A 17,230-nucleotide genomic window follows, 5' to 3' on the forward strand; every position below is an offset into this window, starting at 1 on the left:
ATCTTGGATCTGTTTCAATGAAGGTCAGATCTGCTGTTTTCGATCTGCTCCCCGTCTAATACAGAGATGCCAAATCATATTGGATCTGCTTCAATGAAGGTCAGATCTGCTATGCTTTAGCCTATTACCCTACTGCTTAGGGAATTAAGGCACATCAATCTTAATTGTCCCTTGAAGAACATAACTTGTATAATGCGTATGAGTTCATGCCTAATGATTAGGATGCTATGATCGAAATGAATCAAGTGCTCCTAATTAAACCTGTTATAATGCAAAATGTTTATAAAAATAACTCTTATTTCGGACGTCATCACTCATTTATCTATCGATCTTTCCACCTCGTTCTTCTCGACATATCAATCATACTCTGCTCGTATGCCTCGAATATTCTCCATCAATTTGGTCTACCGTACCATTCCCCTAATGTTACGACCCACTGAAGATGTTTATGAAATGTTCCTTTCTTAAGATCAATATTGCTTAAAACGTCCAACCACCTTTTGGATTGAAGAAGAAAATTTCTCGAGTATCTCTAACCCATACATATGAGAATTCCTTAAACAATTGTCTTGTTTCAGTTTCTTGTATTATCTAGAAATTTCCAAAGTAAGAAGCAAAATTTTGTTTGTGAAGATATTTTAGTTCATCTATCATTATTTCAATGCAACATGCTTTATGAATAATGAGAGACAAATAAATTGATCCTGAGGATAATTAGATTTGGACAAATTATTGGAAGGAACGCAAAAAGGTTAAACTGAGAACATATCTTTGTCAAGAAAAAGAATCCAAAGATAGTAAATAGGACAGAAATCAGATGCCCCAGATATCGCCGCTTGAGCATCTATACACCAGCTCCATGAAGACTTTCTTGAGTTCAACATGTGTTTAAAAGATCCAAAGTAATTCGTTGATGCCTCGATATGTAACATACTTCACTTCTCGTTGAATCCGGTATAGCAAGGTCACTACATGACTTTCCAAATTTGAGCTGCCCTTTCGGGTTTTCAACTCAAAAACCCTTTGGTCTCAAGGCGCACTTTGCGGGTTTTCACCTTGGCCTCTCCATATGTTTTTTCTCTTTTTCTTTTGTTTTTTCTTTTTTTTTTCTAAATAAAAGTCCCAAAGTGCCCTTTGCGGGTTTTCACCTTGGCTTCCCTTCTCCTTCAGACAAAGTACTCCTTGACCTAGTCCGAATTCGCTGGATCAGATAAATTCTTCCTATCCATTTCTTGTCAAAATCAGTGCACCTCTAGAGAAAACCCTCTTCGCAACATATGACCCTTCTCAATTCGGCATCCTTTTGCATGGGAAGGATCTCTTTCAGCACAAGGTTTCCTTCATGAAATTCTTTTGGACGAACCTTCTTTGTCATAAGTCTGTGTCATCCGTTTTTGGTACATTTACTTAAGATGAATACTTTCAGGTTAAGTTTACTAGAGGTATTCAATTCTTGACTCCATCTAAGCTTGGAGGAAAAATCTTGATTCATAAACCCATAAGAAAGGGATTGCCCCAGCAGTAGTCTTGGCTATTGTTTGTCAATCCCTACAAAAAGATGGTTCAATGATTCTCAGCAGACAAGAATGAAGTTACTGACTTTATCCTTCAACCTGGAAAGCTAAGGTACAGAGATTACTCCCAGAGTATACATCCCACCATGACTCGATGATATTTCTGAAATATCCCTAATATTCATAAATTGCCCCCAACTGTGAAGCTGCCAAATGAGCGTAGCAAATAGGAGCCACAACAAATATGGATGTGGTGTTCCTTTGATACATATACGATAGAGAATGAACAAACTCTTGCAGATCATCAGCCGAAAACCTAGCCTGGTCTAAGAGAACATGATAGTGGGTCTGCCTCGTGATTCCAATCATTCCAGTATGGGTACCAAGGTAAAAATCATTGTTCTTTGGATGACATACTTTATTGTCAATGACAGTACCATGTAGCACATTGTCAGGAGATCCCTGTTGAAAAAACTTGGTATGATGGTTTTTCGTACAACAATAACCATAATCTTTAGGGTTCCACTTCTCATCAAGGAACTTGCAAACCTCAACAACTTGATCAAAACTTGATTAAATTAAGACTCGCTAACCCCATCCCTGAAAATAATGATTTGATCAGGTTTCCTCTTCCTTGAACTTGTATAGAAGTCTAAGAGAGCTTCCTTCATGATACCGTCATCCACTTTGTCAGAAACTGGTTTTGAAGAAAGAATCTATCATTTTAAGTTTGTACGGCTTGATGCCCCATAGTTGGAAATCAATGGCCATCGCTTGGAGGTAACCATCGCAGCTATTGACGGCACATTAGACTGCTCAAGAAAGCCAAACAATGCACCCATTCCAAGGATGATGGTTGGAACCTTTGAAACAACTGGAATTGAAGGTGTTTGCCCCAGCGTAAGCATAGAGAGTAAGCAGTAGTTTTTTATGCCAATTTTTACCAGTCTCGGTCATCTTCTGTAATTTATTTTTCTTCTTTTTCTTTTCTTTTGGCAACCTTTGTTGTGCTGTAGTATGACACCTTATCTTTGAAAAGACTGCAAACTTTTGGCATTGTGCAGTTGGATATGATGTTTTTTTTTTTTGAAATTCGATGACTATTGACTTTGTAATATTGGCATATGAAGCTATCTCTACCCTCTTAACGGAGCAGTCGACAACCACAAAGATGAACCATTGTCAACTTAAAACTTTTGACGGGCCCATAACATACACGCCCTATAAGTCTTGGCTCATTAAATTCGACATTTTTGGTATAACTGATGCGGTCCCCTTCCATGGTGAACCAACAGTGCCCAAGGCTCTTGTTTATCCTAGTCATTATAAATCCTCTTGCATGTGTTCTTCTGACATTCCTATTCCTATAATAGTCCCAACAAGGTCTTGTTTTGTCTCTCTGGTTATGCACATTCCAATTTCTCAACCTTTCCTTCCTCTAAGGCTAAATTCTCTACCACCTCTTTATAGGGTAAAATTTTCTGCTCTTCTTGCTTTACTATTTCCAACAAATCAGAAGATAGATTACAATCTTTGTCATCTTCAAAGTACTAAGATTCCTCTAAACACATGTCACACTCAAAAAGGAACTCTGAATCTGTAGTATAGTTGCCCATGTCATTGATATTTAGGGACCCATGATAGGCACAAAAGAACATACAAGGAATAAATGGATTCAAGCATGACTATTTACATGTTATGAATGCAATTTAGAAAGAATTTTAAAGGTCAAAAGAATATTTATCTGTAAAAGAATGAAAGAATATTTGTTCGCATTGATCATTAAAGATATGTTTTATTGAAACAATGATGTCCGAACATGAGCCTATTTCACAAATGAAACCTTATTGTTTCTAGGCTTTAAAACAATAAGTGTGTTCTAAACATTACTCTAGATTAATCTTTAAATACAAGGATCACTTCCACAATTTCGTTGTTCAAAACATCCCTAAATGTGCAAAGGCTCAACAATTTTTGTTTCTTGGATACGTCATTCAAATCCTCCAACATCAAGTTTTGTTTAAAATCCCTGAACTTGGTGCATTCTTGGATCCCATGCCCTCTTCTCTTATGGAATTTACCCTTTTATCTCGATGATAGGGTAACAGATTTTCTGCTCCAGAGGGACCACCAAAGTTTACAATACCCATCTTAATGAACCCCTCGATTGCCTTTTTAAAGGCAGTGTAATTCTCAATCGAATGTCCTGTGATTCCCGCATGGTATTCGCATTGAGTGCTTGAATCATACCATTTAGGGTATGAGGGCTACAACGGTTTTAAATGAAAAGGGGCTACTACGTGTGCGTCAAATAATCTTTGATATAGCTCATTATACAACATCGGGATTGGCGTAGATGTGAGTTTTTCAGAACTCAATCTCGAATTGGATTCCTAATGGCTAGTAACTCTTGGCTGGCTTATGGTAATCGTTTTCACCTCTTTTTCCTTTTTCTTCGTTGCCTTCGAAGTATTACTTTGGGAGCTCCACTCTCGTCTTTTGAAAACTTCGTGCTGTTTCAGAAACTCCACACATGTCTTCTTTGCTTCTTCAATGGCAATAAGATTGGCTGAATTGCCCCTCAAATTGGAACCTGAGCCTACTGAGTAATTTACTGATGCCACCATACCGGCCTGATGCTATTGGAGACTGATAGTAACAGGTACCTCGTCTGGTCGAGTTTGGACGCTTATTGGAGTAAAACTTGGGGAATAAACGATGTCCTCAATATCATCCTCAATGTTGACCACTGGGCTTTTCTTCTTTTCAAGCCCTTTGGCTAGTAATTGCCCCAGCTAGCTAATTACATTTCTTTAGAGCTCTAACATTTGATCACGTATATCTTGTTAAATCTTGGTTAACTATTCTTACATCTGTATTTGCCTTTGCTCCAATCTCTCCAACCTTTGTTCCATATCCCCGATTAACCCTCTGAAATAATTTTTGCCTAATTAGGGTCTTTTTATGGATTTAAATGCATATGATGCGGTGTGATGCAATGCAAATGCATAAATGCAAAAAGGTATCGATTCTGATTCAGTTTCATTTTAGAAAACGTTATTTAAGGAACAAAAATCTTTTCATAAAACGGGTTACAAATATACTTTCGCCCGTAGGCCTAGAGTCTTAACGCTATCCAATAATAATGCTAACTCTCGTCCTTTGTCTAATGATGACTCATACATTATACTCAGCGTTCTAGCTTGTATTGCCAAATCCTGCAAGTGTTCAGCAACCTCTTGAATCTGAACTAAGGCCTGTTCCATGACATGATCTCTATCTCTCACTTGATCCCGAAGATGTTGAAGTTCTCTCTTCCATTGTTCTTCTTTCACCTCGAACTGCGCAATTCGTAGCTCACAGTCCTGTATTGCTGCTTCTAACCCTTCAATATTGTGCTTTATTTCCTCGATCTTATCCAAGCTTGCCTTTAATTCGATCGCAGAGTTATGACTTCAGTAATGATGAAGAGACCGTCCAAGTTCAACTACTTTAATCTTTAATCCATGCTTCTCTTTCTGGCTTTCTACCAAACTCCTTTCTAAGGCTTGATTCTGTGCTTGCATCTCTTGAAACTTTTTCTCTCAATGATGAGCTCTGGTTCTCTCTTCCTAAATCTCTTGCTGCCATTGCTCCGAAGTCTTTCCCAACCCAGCTTTTTCATTGACAACTGTATCTTCTTATAGTTCTCTTTCAGATCATCTCGGTCTTCTTTGACTTTCCTCTTTTCCTTCCTTACTTTTTCAACCTCAATATTTTGACGTTAACGTCTAGACTCAAATACATCTTTTCCTCTTCTAGTTTCTCGATCTTCTTCCCAAGCTCCAAATTCTTTCTCTCGAACTCTTGTTTCATGACATCTAATTTTGATAGAACTACTCGTAAGCTTTCCTCCAATGATCTAGCAAATAAGGAAGATCTCCATAGTTCTGATAGAACAGCTGCATAACCTTGTTATCCCACTGGGCCCAAATGTCCTTCATCTCCCGAAAATCATTCTATGTCGAACTGATACGAGTAAAGTCCCACAACTCCAATGTATATCCCTCGATGACACTATCTCCTTTCTCTAACTGGGTTTTCTCTGACCACACACAAATGGAAGAGTTGTCCTCCACTTTATTAAGATATTTATTCCTCATTACAAAGCTTCCTAACTCAGAAATCAAACCTTGAATCGACACCTTTTAATGATGAATGACATGCGATGATGACAAAATAAAAAAAAACAAGTCAGTATCATATAAAAAGATGTAATAAACAAGCACTTATAAAGGTAGGTACTAAAGGTCATCACCATATTACCTAGGGCAAGCACTTAAAGTTCACTATATGTAGTTTGGTTCTAAAGCAAGGGTACCTAAACCAGCAGATTCCTCGGTCTTTACCCATTATAGGCTCATATAGACCAAGTTCAGTTCAGGGGGACACATTTTCTTATGGCCCTACGGAGATGAAAATCTCACGAAGACATAGGTACAGTATCCCGACAGCAATCCACTAGCTCATACGAAGGTGAAAACCTCACGAAAACGTAGCTTCTCACTCCCACTTAAGGGTGTGACCACAACGGTCGTGCAAATGCAATGTACAGCAATAAGATAACAAACATATGCAGCAAAAATAGGACCATATTTTAAATTTTCCAAACTTCCGACATTAAGACATAAAATAATCAATTTTTTGGCTCGACTCTCTTAAATCCCAAGCGGAGTCGCCAAGCTATCGAAACCATTTTTTAGAGGGTTTTGGAAAAACGGGATCGACATTAAGAAAGATGAAAATAGGAGTCGGCACCAACCTTTTTAGGTGTGATTGGATCACCTTATAAAACATTTTGGTATACGAAAATTAAGAAAACAGGTTCGAGAGTTGGTTACGTATGAGGAAGGATTAACACCCTCGTAACACCCAAAATTGGTACCAATTGATTGATTTTCTGTCCTAATGTCGAAACCTTGAAAAGATTTAAAAGTATGATCTCTTTTTTAAAATCTGAATAAATTGAATTGAAAATCGAGATTCTTTTGTTTCAAAAGAATACTATCATCACATCCAGCATGTTAGGACATAATATTTTTAAATTCTCGTAGCTAAGATCATCTCGTGATTTGGAAAATTTGTTTAAAAGGGTATTTTAGGTATTTAGACAAACGAGAAATCGCAACCCAGCATGTTAGGATACTATTTCCCGAATTTTTAAATACAAAAATATTGCCTTATTTTAAAGAAAAAACCTTTTATTTGAAATTCTTTTAAAATAATGATGCAAGTAATATGTTACAAGATATCAAAATTAAAGCAATATAAATTACATAATACATACCAATATTTCATGCAAATATAATTGATTAAAAAACAATAACATAGAATGATGGATAATTGATATGATAAAATTAACATACTAAAACAATGATAAGTAAATATAGAAGAAAATACAAAAAGAAACTAGCAAAACTTAAAAAATATACAAAGTAAGTTAAGAAGTAAAATGTTTAAATAACAATTAAAATAAATACGATATTTTAAAAATGGATATTAAAATAATATGGATATAAAGAAATGATTAAAAATAATTAATGCTTTGTAAATAGATAAAGAAAAAGTAATTTATGAAATATAATAAAATAATATATATAAAAGTAATGAAACAAAACTTTATATAAAAAAAATTTTGAAATATCATACAATATGTATATATAAATGTAAAATAATACATAATTTTTGATAAAATTTTTAAAATAATATATGATAATAATATACAAGTTTTAAAATAATACTTATAATACATAAAATAATATATGAAAAGTAATAATATAGAAAAATAAAACAATTTTGATATTTATAAAAGATTTAGAATAAAATAAATAATATATCTGAAAAATAATGAATGAAACAATATTATTAAAATAATTTAATATAAAAAGGTTTAAGATAAATATATATATATATATATATATACAAAATATTGAAATAAATAGTAATAATCTAAAAAGAAATAAAGTTAGAATAAAAAAAATTTAGAAAGGATTAAGTTAGAATAGAAATAAAATACGAGATGAAAATTCGGAATTTAAAAATAAAAAAGGGTCAAATTAAAATGTGCGCACAAGGAGAGGGATTGAAACGAAAAATATCCCCTTTTAGAACGACATCGTTTATGCGCTTTCTTTTTTAAAAGAGCCCAAGGACCAAATTAAAATAGAAACAAAATATTTGAGCAAAATTAAAAGATAAAATAAACCTAATTTTAAAGGATAAAAATGCGGAAGGACCAATTGAGCAATTAGCCCAATAACAGAAAACACGCAGATCCTTTGGCCGAGTCGGGTCGACGTGCGGGTCCTTTTGTTTAAACGATGCCGTTTTAATGCTTATCGAATTAAACAAAACGACACCGTTTTAATAAAGCTATATAAGCTAAAAAAAACACTAAAAATTTCATTTCTAAATCATTTAAAAAAAAACAAGAGACACGAGCCTAGAATGCTCTTCCCCTCCTCGGCCTGAACTCTGGCGACAATTGTCGGCCACCGCTGCAGCGCCTCACGCGCCACCGTACACGGTGGTCGGAGGTTCAAAATTCCTCCCCTTTCCAGGAAAATCATAGGTAAAATCTTTTATTTTTATTTTTTAAATATTCGCGTATGAAATTTTAAAAAGTGGACTGTTTTTCTCTTGATTTTCAAATCAGTTTTTGTCTACTATGTTTTGCATGTATAAAAGAGAAGGAAATGAAATGATTAAAGTTGAAGAACATTTGAATGACAAAATAAATCACCTCCGTTCTGACTTAAAATGATGTATTTTATTGTATGATCTTTGTGTATATCCCCCCTTACAATGTTTTTGATTCTTGATTTTAGAGCCTGAATACATATATAGAAAGTACAATCTTTGATTTCTTTCTTATTCTACTCGGTCTTTCTTTCCTTTTTTTGCTGGTCTGTGGCGAGATCTCCGGTGGATTGGTGCGCCGATTGCGATGATTGCAGCACGATTGAAGGTTGTGCTAGGCGGGGCTCTTGTCTGCTGTTTGCAGCGCTAAGGATCGCTAGGGTTTCTGCCCTGGTGTTTCGAATTTGGGCCCTATTGAGTTGCTGCTTATTGGGTTTGGGTAGGCTTAGGATTGGGTTGGTTATTTATTGGGTTTGTATTTTGGTTTGTAAAAGGACTGTATAAATGGACACTTTGATTTTTTAAAATTTGGTTTATTTATTTTAAGGCCCGGGCAAAATATGGGTTCTACAAGTGGAAAATTGAAGGAGGGAAAGGAGAAATGGAAAAGTGGAAAGAAATATTTTTTTTTAATATCCTTGATAGGAAAGAAAAGTGAAAGAGAATAAAATAGGAAAGATAATAATTTTTCATCATAATACATTAAAATCAATCTTTCAAAATTGGAGTGATAAACCGAAAGAAAATGAAAGAGATGTGTATGGTAATTTAAAATTATGCATTTTTCAATACTACCAAGCAATAGGTGGAAAGAAAATTAAATTTCGTTAAATTTTTTCATATTTCTTGCGTAGCATACTTATGAAAATAAAATTCATATTTTTCATCTTTCTAGTTTATCGCCCTTCAATTTTCCATATTTATAATTTTCTTTTGGCGTTGAAATTATTTTTCATTTTAATTATTTTGAAAAATATTATTTTTAACCTGAGTGTCATTAATTTTGTATTAAAATAAAAGTTATAGAACAGCTATATCGCACAAAAAGAAAGTGATAATAATTTCACACTAAATATAACCTATATCTATATCTACTTATTTATAAGGGTAAACTATAAAATAATTACTTTGGTTTGCTTATATTACATTTGTCGAAACCATTTTTTTTAAAAAACAGGGTCGATTTTATATTTTGAAAAGAAAACGAAAATTAGGAGTCGCCACCAATCTTTTTTATTTAGGTGTGATCGGATCACCTAGAAATTTGGTCATTTTAATAAAATATTTTAGTTTACTAAAACAACGATTTTGGTCTACGAAATTTGAGAAAATTGGTTTGGGAGTTAGTTACGTACGAGGAAGGATTAGCACCCTCGTAAAGCCCAAAATTGGTACCTAATTGATTAATCAATGTCTTGATGTCGAAAGTTAAAAAGATTTTAAAATAAATCTTAAAATATGATCCCTTTTATGAATGTTTGGATAACTCGAGATGGATATTAAGATTCTCTTGTTTTGAAGAAATAAAATATCACATCCAGCACGTAGAACACGACATTTCGAACCTTCGATACCAAAATCATCTCATGATTTACAAAACTCATGCATTGAACTTTTAAAAAGGATATTCGGTTGTTCGGTCAAACGATAAATCGAAACCCAGCACGTAGGGCACGATTTCTCGAAATTTCCAAACACAAAATATTGCCTTGTTTTTAATTTTTACGATCCCTTCTTATGAATGTTCGTTTTACAAAAATATTTGAATAAATCGAAGCGGATGCTAAAGGCCTTCTTATCTCGAAGTAATTAAATGTCACATCTAGTACGTTAGGACACAACAGTTTAAACCCTCGAAAATAAGCTTGCCTTTTGATTTAAAAAATAAACGTATTTAAATTTTAAAAGGATATTCAATTATTTAGATTAAATGAGAAAAATCGAAACCCAGTAAGTTAGGGCACGATTTTCTCGAATTTCCAAGAACGGAATATTGCCTTATTTTTATTTTTGTATATTTAAATAAATATGTATGCAATATTTAAAACCATGCGTATCATTTGGATTTTAGTGTAAAGAATGAACCTTTAACATGGCTCATGATGTGATTTGAATAATAATAGAATGATAACATGAATAAATAACATAACGACATATCTATAATAATAAAACAACGAGTATGCGATGACAATTATCAATTAAATCTAATATTAATTAAACCATGATATACATAAAAATAATAATGAAAGAAAGTGGAATATGCATAAAAATAAACATGAAAGTACCAAAAAACAAAAAAGTAACAAAGAAGGATTAAAATAATGTAAGGATGATAATAGTAAAATTTTACGTGAATGAGAGATTATGAACAATTATATTTTAAGAGAATAATAATAATAATAATAATAATAATAATAATAAATGTAATAGCAATAATAATGTAAATAAATACAAAAAGAAAATATATAATGTGACAAAATCAATATAAAATTAATTAGTTTAATAAGATGATGATAACAATAGTAATAATATAATAATAAAGTAGAAAATAATAATAATAATACGTTAATAAGAATAATAATAGTATACTAATAATAACAATAATAGAAAGGAATGATAAAATAATAAATAATAATAATAATAAAATAAAGAATAGTGCCAACAATAACATAAATAGTAATAGAAAAGCAATAATAGAAACAGTAATAATAATAAAAGTAATAGTAATAATAAATGATTAAAATAAAAATGGAACATGCGTGATGGAGAAAATAAATAAAATATGAAGGTATAAAAATAAGTAAAGAAATAAATAAGCAACGAGAAAAAAAATAAGAATAATGACAAATGATAAAATTTTGTACAAAAATAAAACAAATATACATAACAGTAATATTAAGTATTTTAAAAGTAAAAGAATATAAATAATATTAAACCTAGGTATTTAAAAGGATAATAAACAATAAAAAATATAAAGAAAACGAACATAAATAATCAAAGGACGTAATTGAAACTTAAATGAAATTAAAAAGGTAAATTGAAATTAAAATGAAATTTAAAATCTTAAATAATAATAAATGAGACCATAAAAGGATTGAATTGAAGGTTAAACAAAATTAGAATATAACTCATAATAAATTAAATAAAGAAAAGAAATAGGGACTAGAATTAAATGCGCGCAATAAATTGAGGACTGATCCGGAAATTATCCCTTAATTTCTTTGCGCACCATTTTATGTAGGACTAAAATGGATCAGACATAAGAATCCTGGGGCAAAATTAAAAAAAAAATACAGGGGAGAAGGGATCTAATCGATAGTCGCAGAGAAACAGAAGGATCAAAGTGACAAATAGCTCACCGATCTCCTTGAAGCAAAACAATGCCGTTTTGCTTTGCCATTTAAATGAGTTTCATTTCTTTCTTTGCCATTTTTTCTCTTAAAAAAAGAAAACAAGTCAAAGAAGAAACTTCCTTTTTCCCACTTTTCTTTTCAGCTAGGGTTTGAAACCCATCACCGCCGACACCATTGCGATACCGCCGTGAGTGGTGGTTGAGGGCGCACAGATCCGACTCCCTTTTATGCCCTTTTCAAACCTTTTCCCCTCATTTTTTTGTTAAAAAAAAATCTAAAAGGAAAACTAGATCTAGAGAGTTTAAAACGGGATTAAGGGGAAAATGTGTGAATCATGGAGGAAACGCCTTCGTTTTCGTGGCCTTTTCTGACCTTGTCGGAACCCAAATGGGTTCCACGACGTTTGGGTTGCCGGAGACCCCCCATCGACGACCGAATACGCGTCAAGGTAGGATTTCTAATGTTATTATTGCCTTTTTGTATTTCGAATAAATAAAGAAATGAACGAAAATACACCTTTTTACTTTGAGTCTGACTTTTTGATCGCTATTGAAATATTTTTTTTGTTCTTTGATTTCTCCAAAAAAACTCCCTTTTACAATCCGTTTTGGGTGGCTTTATAGCCAATTTTTAGAATCTTTCTTGCTACTGTTCATGCTACTTTTTATTGCTAGGTTATTGTTTCCCTTTTTATGTTTCTTTGCTGCTATCTCTCCTCTTTTCTCGCTATTTGCAGGTCTTTGGAAGCGATGGGACGAAGCCAGGGAGTGGTTGAGCCTCGAGCGTTGAATGCGCTGACCAGGCACGTGGGGAGCGGCGCATACTGCTGCTAGGTTTTTTTTTTCTATTTCTGCTTTTTTTTTTCTTTTTTGGGTTATGGGCTTGTAAAATTTTGGGCTAGGGTAGTGTTTGGTTTGATTTGGGCTTGTTGGTATTAAGGCCCGGTCAAATTTGGGCTTTTACAACATTTTAGTTACTTATGTTTAAAATGTTACATTTTAGTCACTTACATTATCGTTTTGTTATGAAGTGATCACTCTGCCGTTAAACTTTGTTACCTCCCTAACGACAGTCCTATGTTACAGTGCAAATCGATTTTAAATGCCAACTTAGATGTCCAATTGCTAGGATGAAATTACATAATTATCATTTTTAAAAAAATATATTTTATAGTTTAAAAATTACATAATTATCATTTTCTGTAAAAATGAAATACTTTTAGAATTATTGTTAAAAATTGTAAAGGACCAAATATAATATTTTAACTATAATTTAGAGTCAATTTAAATATTAACCCTTGAGTTAACATGCCATGTCACTTTTCCGCTAAGGATGTAACGACTATTAATGGACGGGTGACCAAAACGTTATAACTCGATACGGTTAGTGACCAAATTGTAATATTTTCATAATTCAATGACAAAAACATAAGTTTAACTAAAATTGAGTGACTATTTTTATAATTATCCAAAGAAAGACTTTAAATTCCACAACAAAGTCCAAGAGAAAAAAAAGGGGTTAGAAAAAGAATAACCGTCAACTGGGGAGCATTATTGAATGTATAGAGATTGAAAAATGGGCAAAACATTGAAAAGAAAATGGCCAAAAAGTGATGGAAATTTGGTGACCATACCGGACCCATCTTAATTATCCTTGAAGAAGAAAAGTGATAGCTTAGCTTCGTTTTCTAATTGCTTAGAAGGTTCCACATTATAAGGCCATAAGCAATTGATGACATAGTTGAAAGGCTTTTAGATTGGACAAATAAAGTCTTGCCGCCTGGTCCCAACCCCACGAAAGGGGTAAGAAAATGGAAGAATCATGGAAAATTGGGTAACCATTATTAAATCTAGGGCAAACTATAAAAATAGTCATCTAATTATTGTGTGTTTTTATTTTGGTCACTTAAGTTTAAAATTTTCTATTTCAATCACTAACATTATTGAAATTTAATATTTTGGTTGCTCCTATGTTATGTCACTAATGGTAGCCTTTTTATTAATATAATAACAAATTTAACCTTCCAATATTGATAGATTCTATCAATTTAACTTTAAATCTAAAAATCAATAAATTTAGCTCTCAACTTTATATATTTTGTCATTGTAGTTTTACTTCTTAAAAATTCAAAGATAAAAATTTAAAATATTTAAAAGTTCATTTTTTTATAAAAACACATAAAGTTTTATAAAAATACATAACACAATTATAAATAAATGAATACCCATTTTCTCTTTTTCTAACATAAAATTTATTTATTAAAACAATATTTTTATAAATAAAATATTTAAAAAAACCTCACAAACAATACTTAAATCATATTCAAACTTTTCTCTTTTTTTAGTTTATTTTATAAATAATAAATTTTCTTATATGTTTGACCTTACTTCTTATCAAATTTGTCAAGCATTGGGCATCACCTTCGCCCACACCATCAGCACCAATACCCCTTACTTTGAGCTCATCAATTTTCACACCTCCATCATTGCGCCATCGAACTAGGAATTGGTTGTAGAGTTCGAAACATGGTCTTCCGCCTCTTGGGTCTTCAAGACCTTATTCTTGCCTATATATCCCTAATAGGAGTCTAAAGCACCAAATATAAATTTCTACGACAAAATAACAGTAATTAGTAGTATAGAGCAGTAGGGTTGAATCCACAGGGATTGGCTATCTAATTTTGCCTTTTTCCATGACCAGAATCGTTGTCGCGGTCACAGTCGTGCCCACGACCTGTGTGTAGAAACGCTGAAAATAAAAATAAAAATAAAAATGAGTGGCTTAAATTGATTAAGATAATAAAATAAATAAATACGAAAAATAAAATAAAAACATATTTGAAAATGCAAAAATAAATTTAAGAAAATAAAATAAATGGATAAATAAAATATTTTTTTTAGCTTAGCCTTAGCCTTAGCCTCGATGTACTCAAATCTTGAATCAATTCTTGAAATAGATTTTCCCTTCCAAGCAATAAGCTGGTTATACCGACCAAGAATGTCCTAATCGCTAACTTTTCCTTATGTAGTCAATCCCTATACGACCTGCAAATTGACTTTTGACAAATTTCTAACTGCGATACATGTGTTTGCAATTTAAGATTTCAACACTTTTGCGATTTGAAAAGCCCAACTTGAATCAACGGCCTCAACCGCGTGAGTTGTTTAAATTTGATCTCTATCTCCCTTGATAGAATCTAACTGGCTTTTAGACACGCCAATTTGTTCGCGAGAATTCGAATACAGCACGGCCGATTCGTCTTCCCAACTGTATGCCAAACAACTCCAACCCAATGTGCACTTTTTGAATCGAAGTTGAATTAACTTTAAAGGACGAACTTGTACTATCCCATATACCGAAGAGATAGAAAATACTACATTGAGAGGTTTTTTGAGCAGACTCGTATCTCACGATTGTTTTATTGGAGCAATTACTGGGCTAAAACTAAAAAGGGTTTAGTTAATCATGAAAAGAATCATAATAAATGGTTTAATTGGAATTATGGAAAATGGAATGGAAAAGGGCCTTGAAAGGTAATTGAACTAAAAAGGCTGAAAGTAAAGGAATGAAACGGTATAGGAATTGACGCTGGAAAGGAAAGAAAAATAAAGGAATTTTTTTATTAATTTGTGTTCAATTGGTTGTAGCTACTAGGTATTTATATACACTTTTAGTGCTAAAATTTAGTTAGATTTTTCCTAAATATTATCGCTAAATAATTCTAAATATTATCACTAAATAATTCTAAATATTATCATTAAATAATTCAAAATTCAAAAATTAAATTTAAACTAGAATTTAAACTAATTACGGTGTTGTAACAATATAAAAATCCTTCAATCTTTATCCAGCAACCCTTCAATCTTTATCCAGTAATCATTGAATCTTCAATCTTTCAGTCAAGCCCTCCTCTTTACTTTTTGTTCCAATAGTAATACATGATTCACCCACTTATTTAAGTAAACTAAATAAAAGAATTAGAGGTTTATTTTTTAAATGAATTAAGAAATTATTCTTAGCAAAACACATGCAAAAAGAAAGTATGGTATGATCCAATATTCCCCCTACTTAGCCTACATTGCCTCTAATGTGCAAAAAGAATAATATAAGTGGAGAAAGTGTAATCCCCGTTTATATTTAATGGGCCGGAGGGCGGTGGAAGTGATCGCTTTGTAGTATGTTGAGGCTGCTTGAGATGTTGGCTTCCACTGTTTCGAGGTGAGCTTCAATGCAATGAAGTCGTTTATCTATAGTAAAAGTTGGTTGCTCCTGGAAAATAGCACGATCGAATGATTAAAATAATATTTATTTAATTTTCAAACTAAACTAGAATTCAAAATTAAATTAAATAAATGAAAATAAATAAAAATAAATATGGGTTGCCTCTCATAAAGTGCTTTTTTTAACGTCGTTAGCTCGATGACTTGGAAAATTTAATCATTCGGCTCCACGAAAAATAATTCCTGTAACAGCCCAATTTTAGTGAAATTGGAATGGTGGTTTCGCGACCACAAATCTGAGTCCGAAAAATGAAATTATTTAAATTTCATAAAATGATAGGTATTATGATAGGAATATTGCATGAAAATTTTTATCGAAAAATTTTATCAATTATGTGTCTAATTGTAAAAAGGACTAAATTGAATAAAATGTCAAAGTTGAATTCTAGTAGTTATAAGGATTAAATAGCTATAGAATTAAAAGTGAGAAGTCCTTATATGGGAATTAGACCATTGATGAAAAATATGTAGATATTTTTAATGAGTCATCCATGGAAAAATTGAAAATGGTTAAGGATTAAATTGGGAATTGAATTAAATAAAGTATGATAAATGATTAAATAGAATTAAAACTCATTTTATATCATCTTCTTCTTCTTCATAAAATACATGGAAACCCTAGGAGAGAGAAAGGAAACTTTTCAAGCTTGAATCGGTAAGTTCTATGTCCCGTTTTTAGTAATTTTTATATTTTTGAGATCGGGAAAGCTTAATTTCTTTATTTGAGTGATTAAATTAAAAGAAAACCAAAATTTATAAAATTACCCATGGATGAATATGCTGTAAATTGAAAGTTTTTGATAGAAAATGAAAGATTATTGATATATAAACCACTTTTACAAAGTGATTTTTAGTGAAAACTTGTGTAGGGACTAAATTGCAAAGTAGTGAAATTCTTAGAAAAAATTCTTAAATTTATGAAATACATGTGCTGTAAAAGTTATATTGGAATTTTAAATAAGCTTGGAATAAGGATTAATTTGCATGAATTTCAATTTCCGAGCCTAAGGACGAAATTGGAATTAATTAAAAGTTTAGGGGCAAAATGGTACTTTTGCCTAAAATGTGAAATGGGCTTGATTGAATGTAAAAATCATAGAATTGATGATTGAATTTATTTATATAGATCTGGAAGTGTGGAACAAAGAAAAAGATCGAGGGAAAGAAAAAGTCTCGGACTAGTAAATACGATCAATTGTCAAGGTAAGTTCGTATAACTAAATTAAGCATGTAGATGTGTTGAATTGATTGTTGAATTATGTACATCATGATTTGTAATTGGTATGTACAAGTAATAAACCAATAATGATTTGTGCTTTACATGTAAATGATGAAATATTACAAGAATCCGTTTGAATAATGATTTCCGATTGAACAGGTGATTACCGTGTATATGAGATCCTGC

The 17,230-nt window shown here is 32.1% G+C and overlaps 1 long non-coding RNA gene across 1 annotated transcript; it reads left to right on the forward strand.

The window, feature by feature from the left end:
- Positions 1-11,633: 11,633 nt before the first annotated feature.
- On the forward strand, positions 11,634-12,594 carry LOC108482632 (uncharacterized). The gene is made up of 2 exons (XR_001870912.2): positions 11,634-11,993; positions 12,282-12,594. It is a non-coding gene; the product is annotated as an uncharacterized LOC108482632 (long non-coding RNA).
- The last annotated feature ends 4,636 nt before the right edge of the window (positions 12,595-17,230 follow it).

Source organism: Gossypium arboreum, chromosome 1 (genome assembly GCF_025698485.1).
Source record: "Gossypium arboreum isolate Shixiya-1 chromosome 1, ASM2569848v2, whole genome shotgun sequence".
NCBI lineage: Eukaryota > Viridiplantae > Streptophyta > Magnoliopsida > Malvales > Malvaceae > Gossypium > Gossypium arboreum.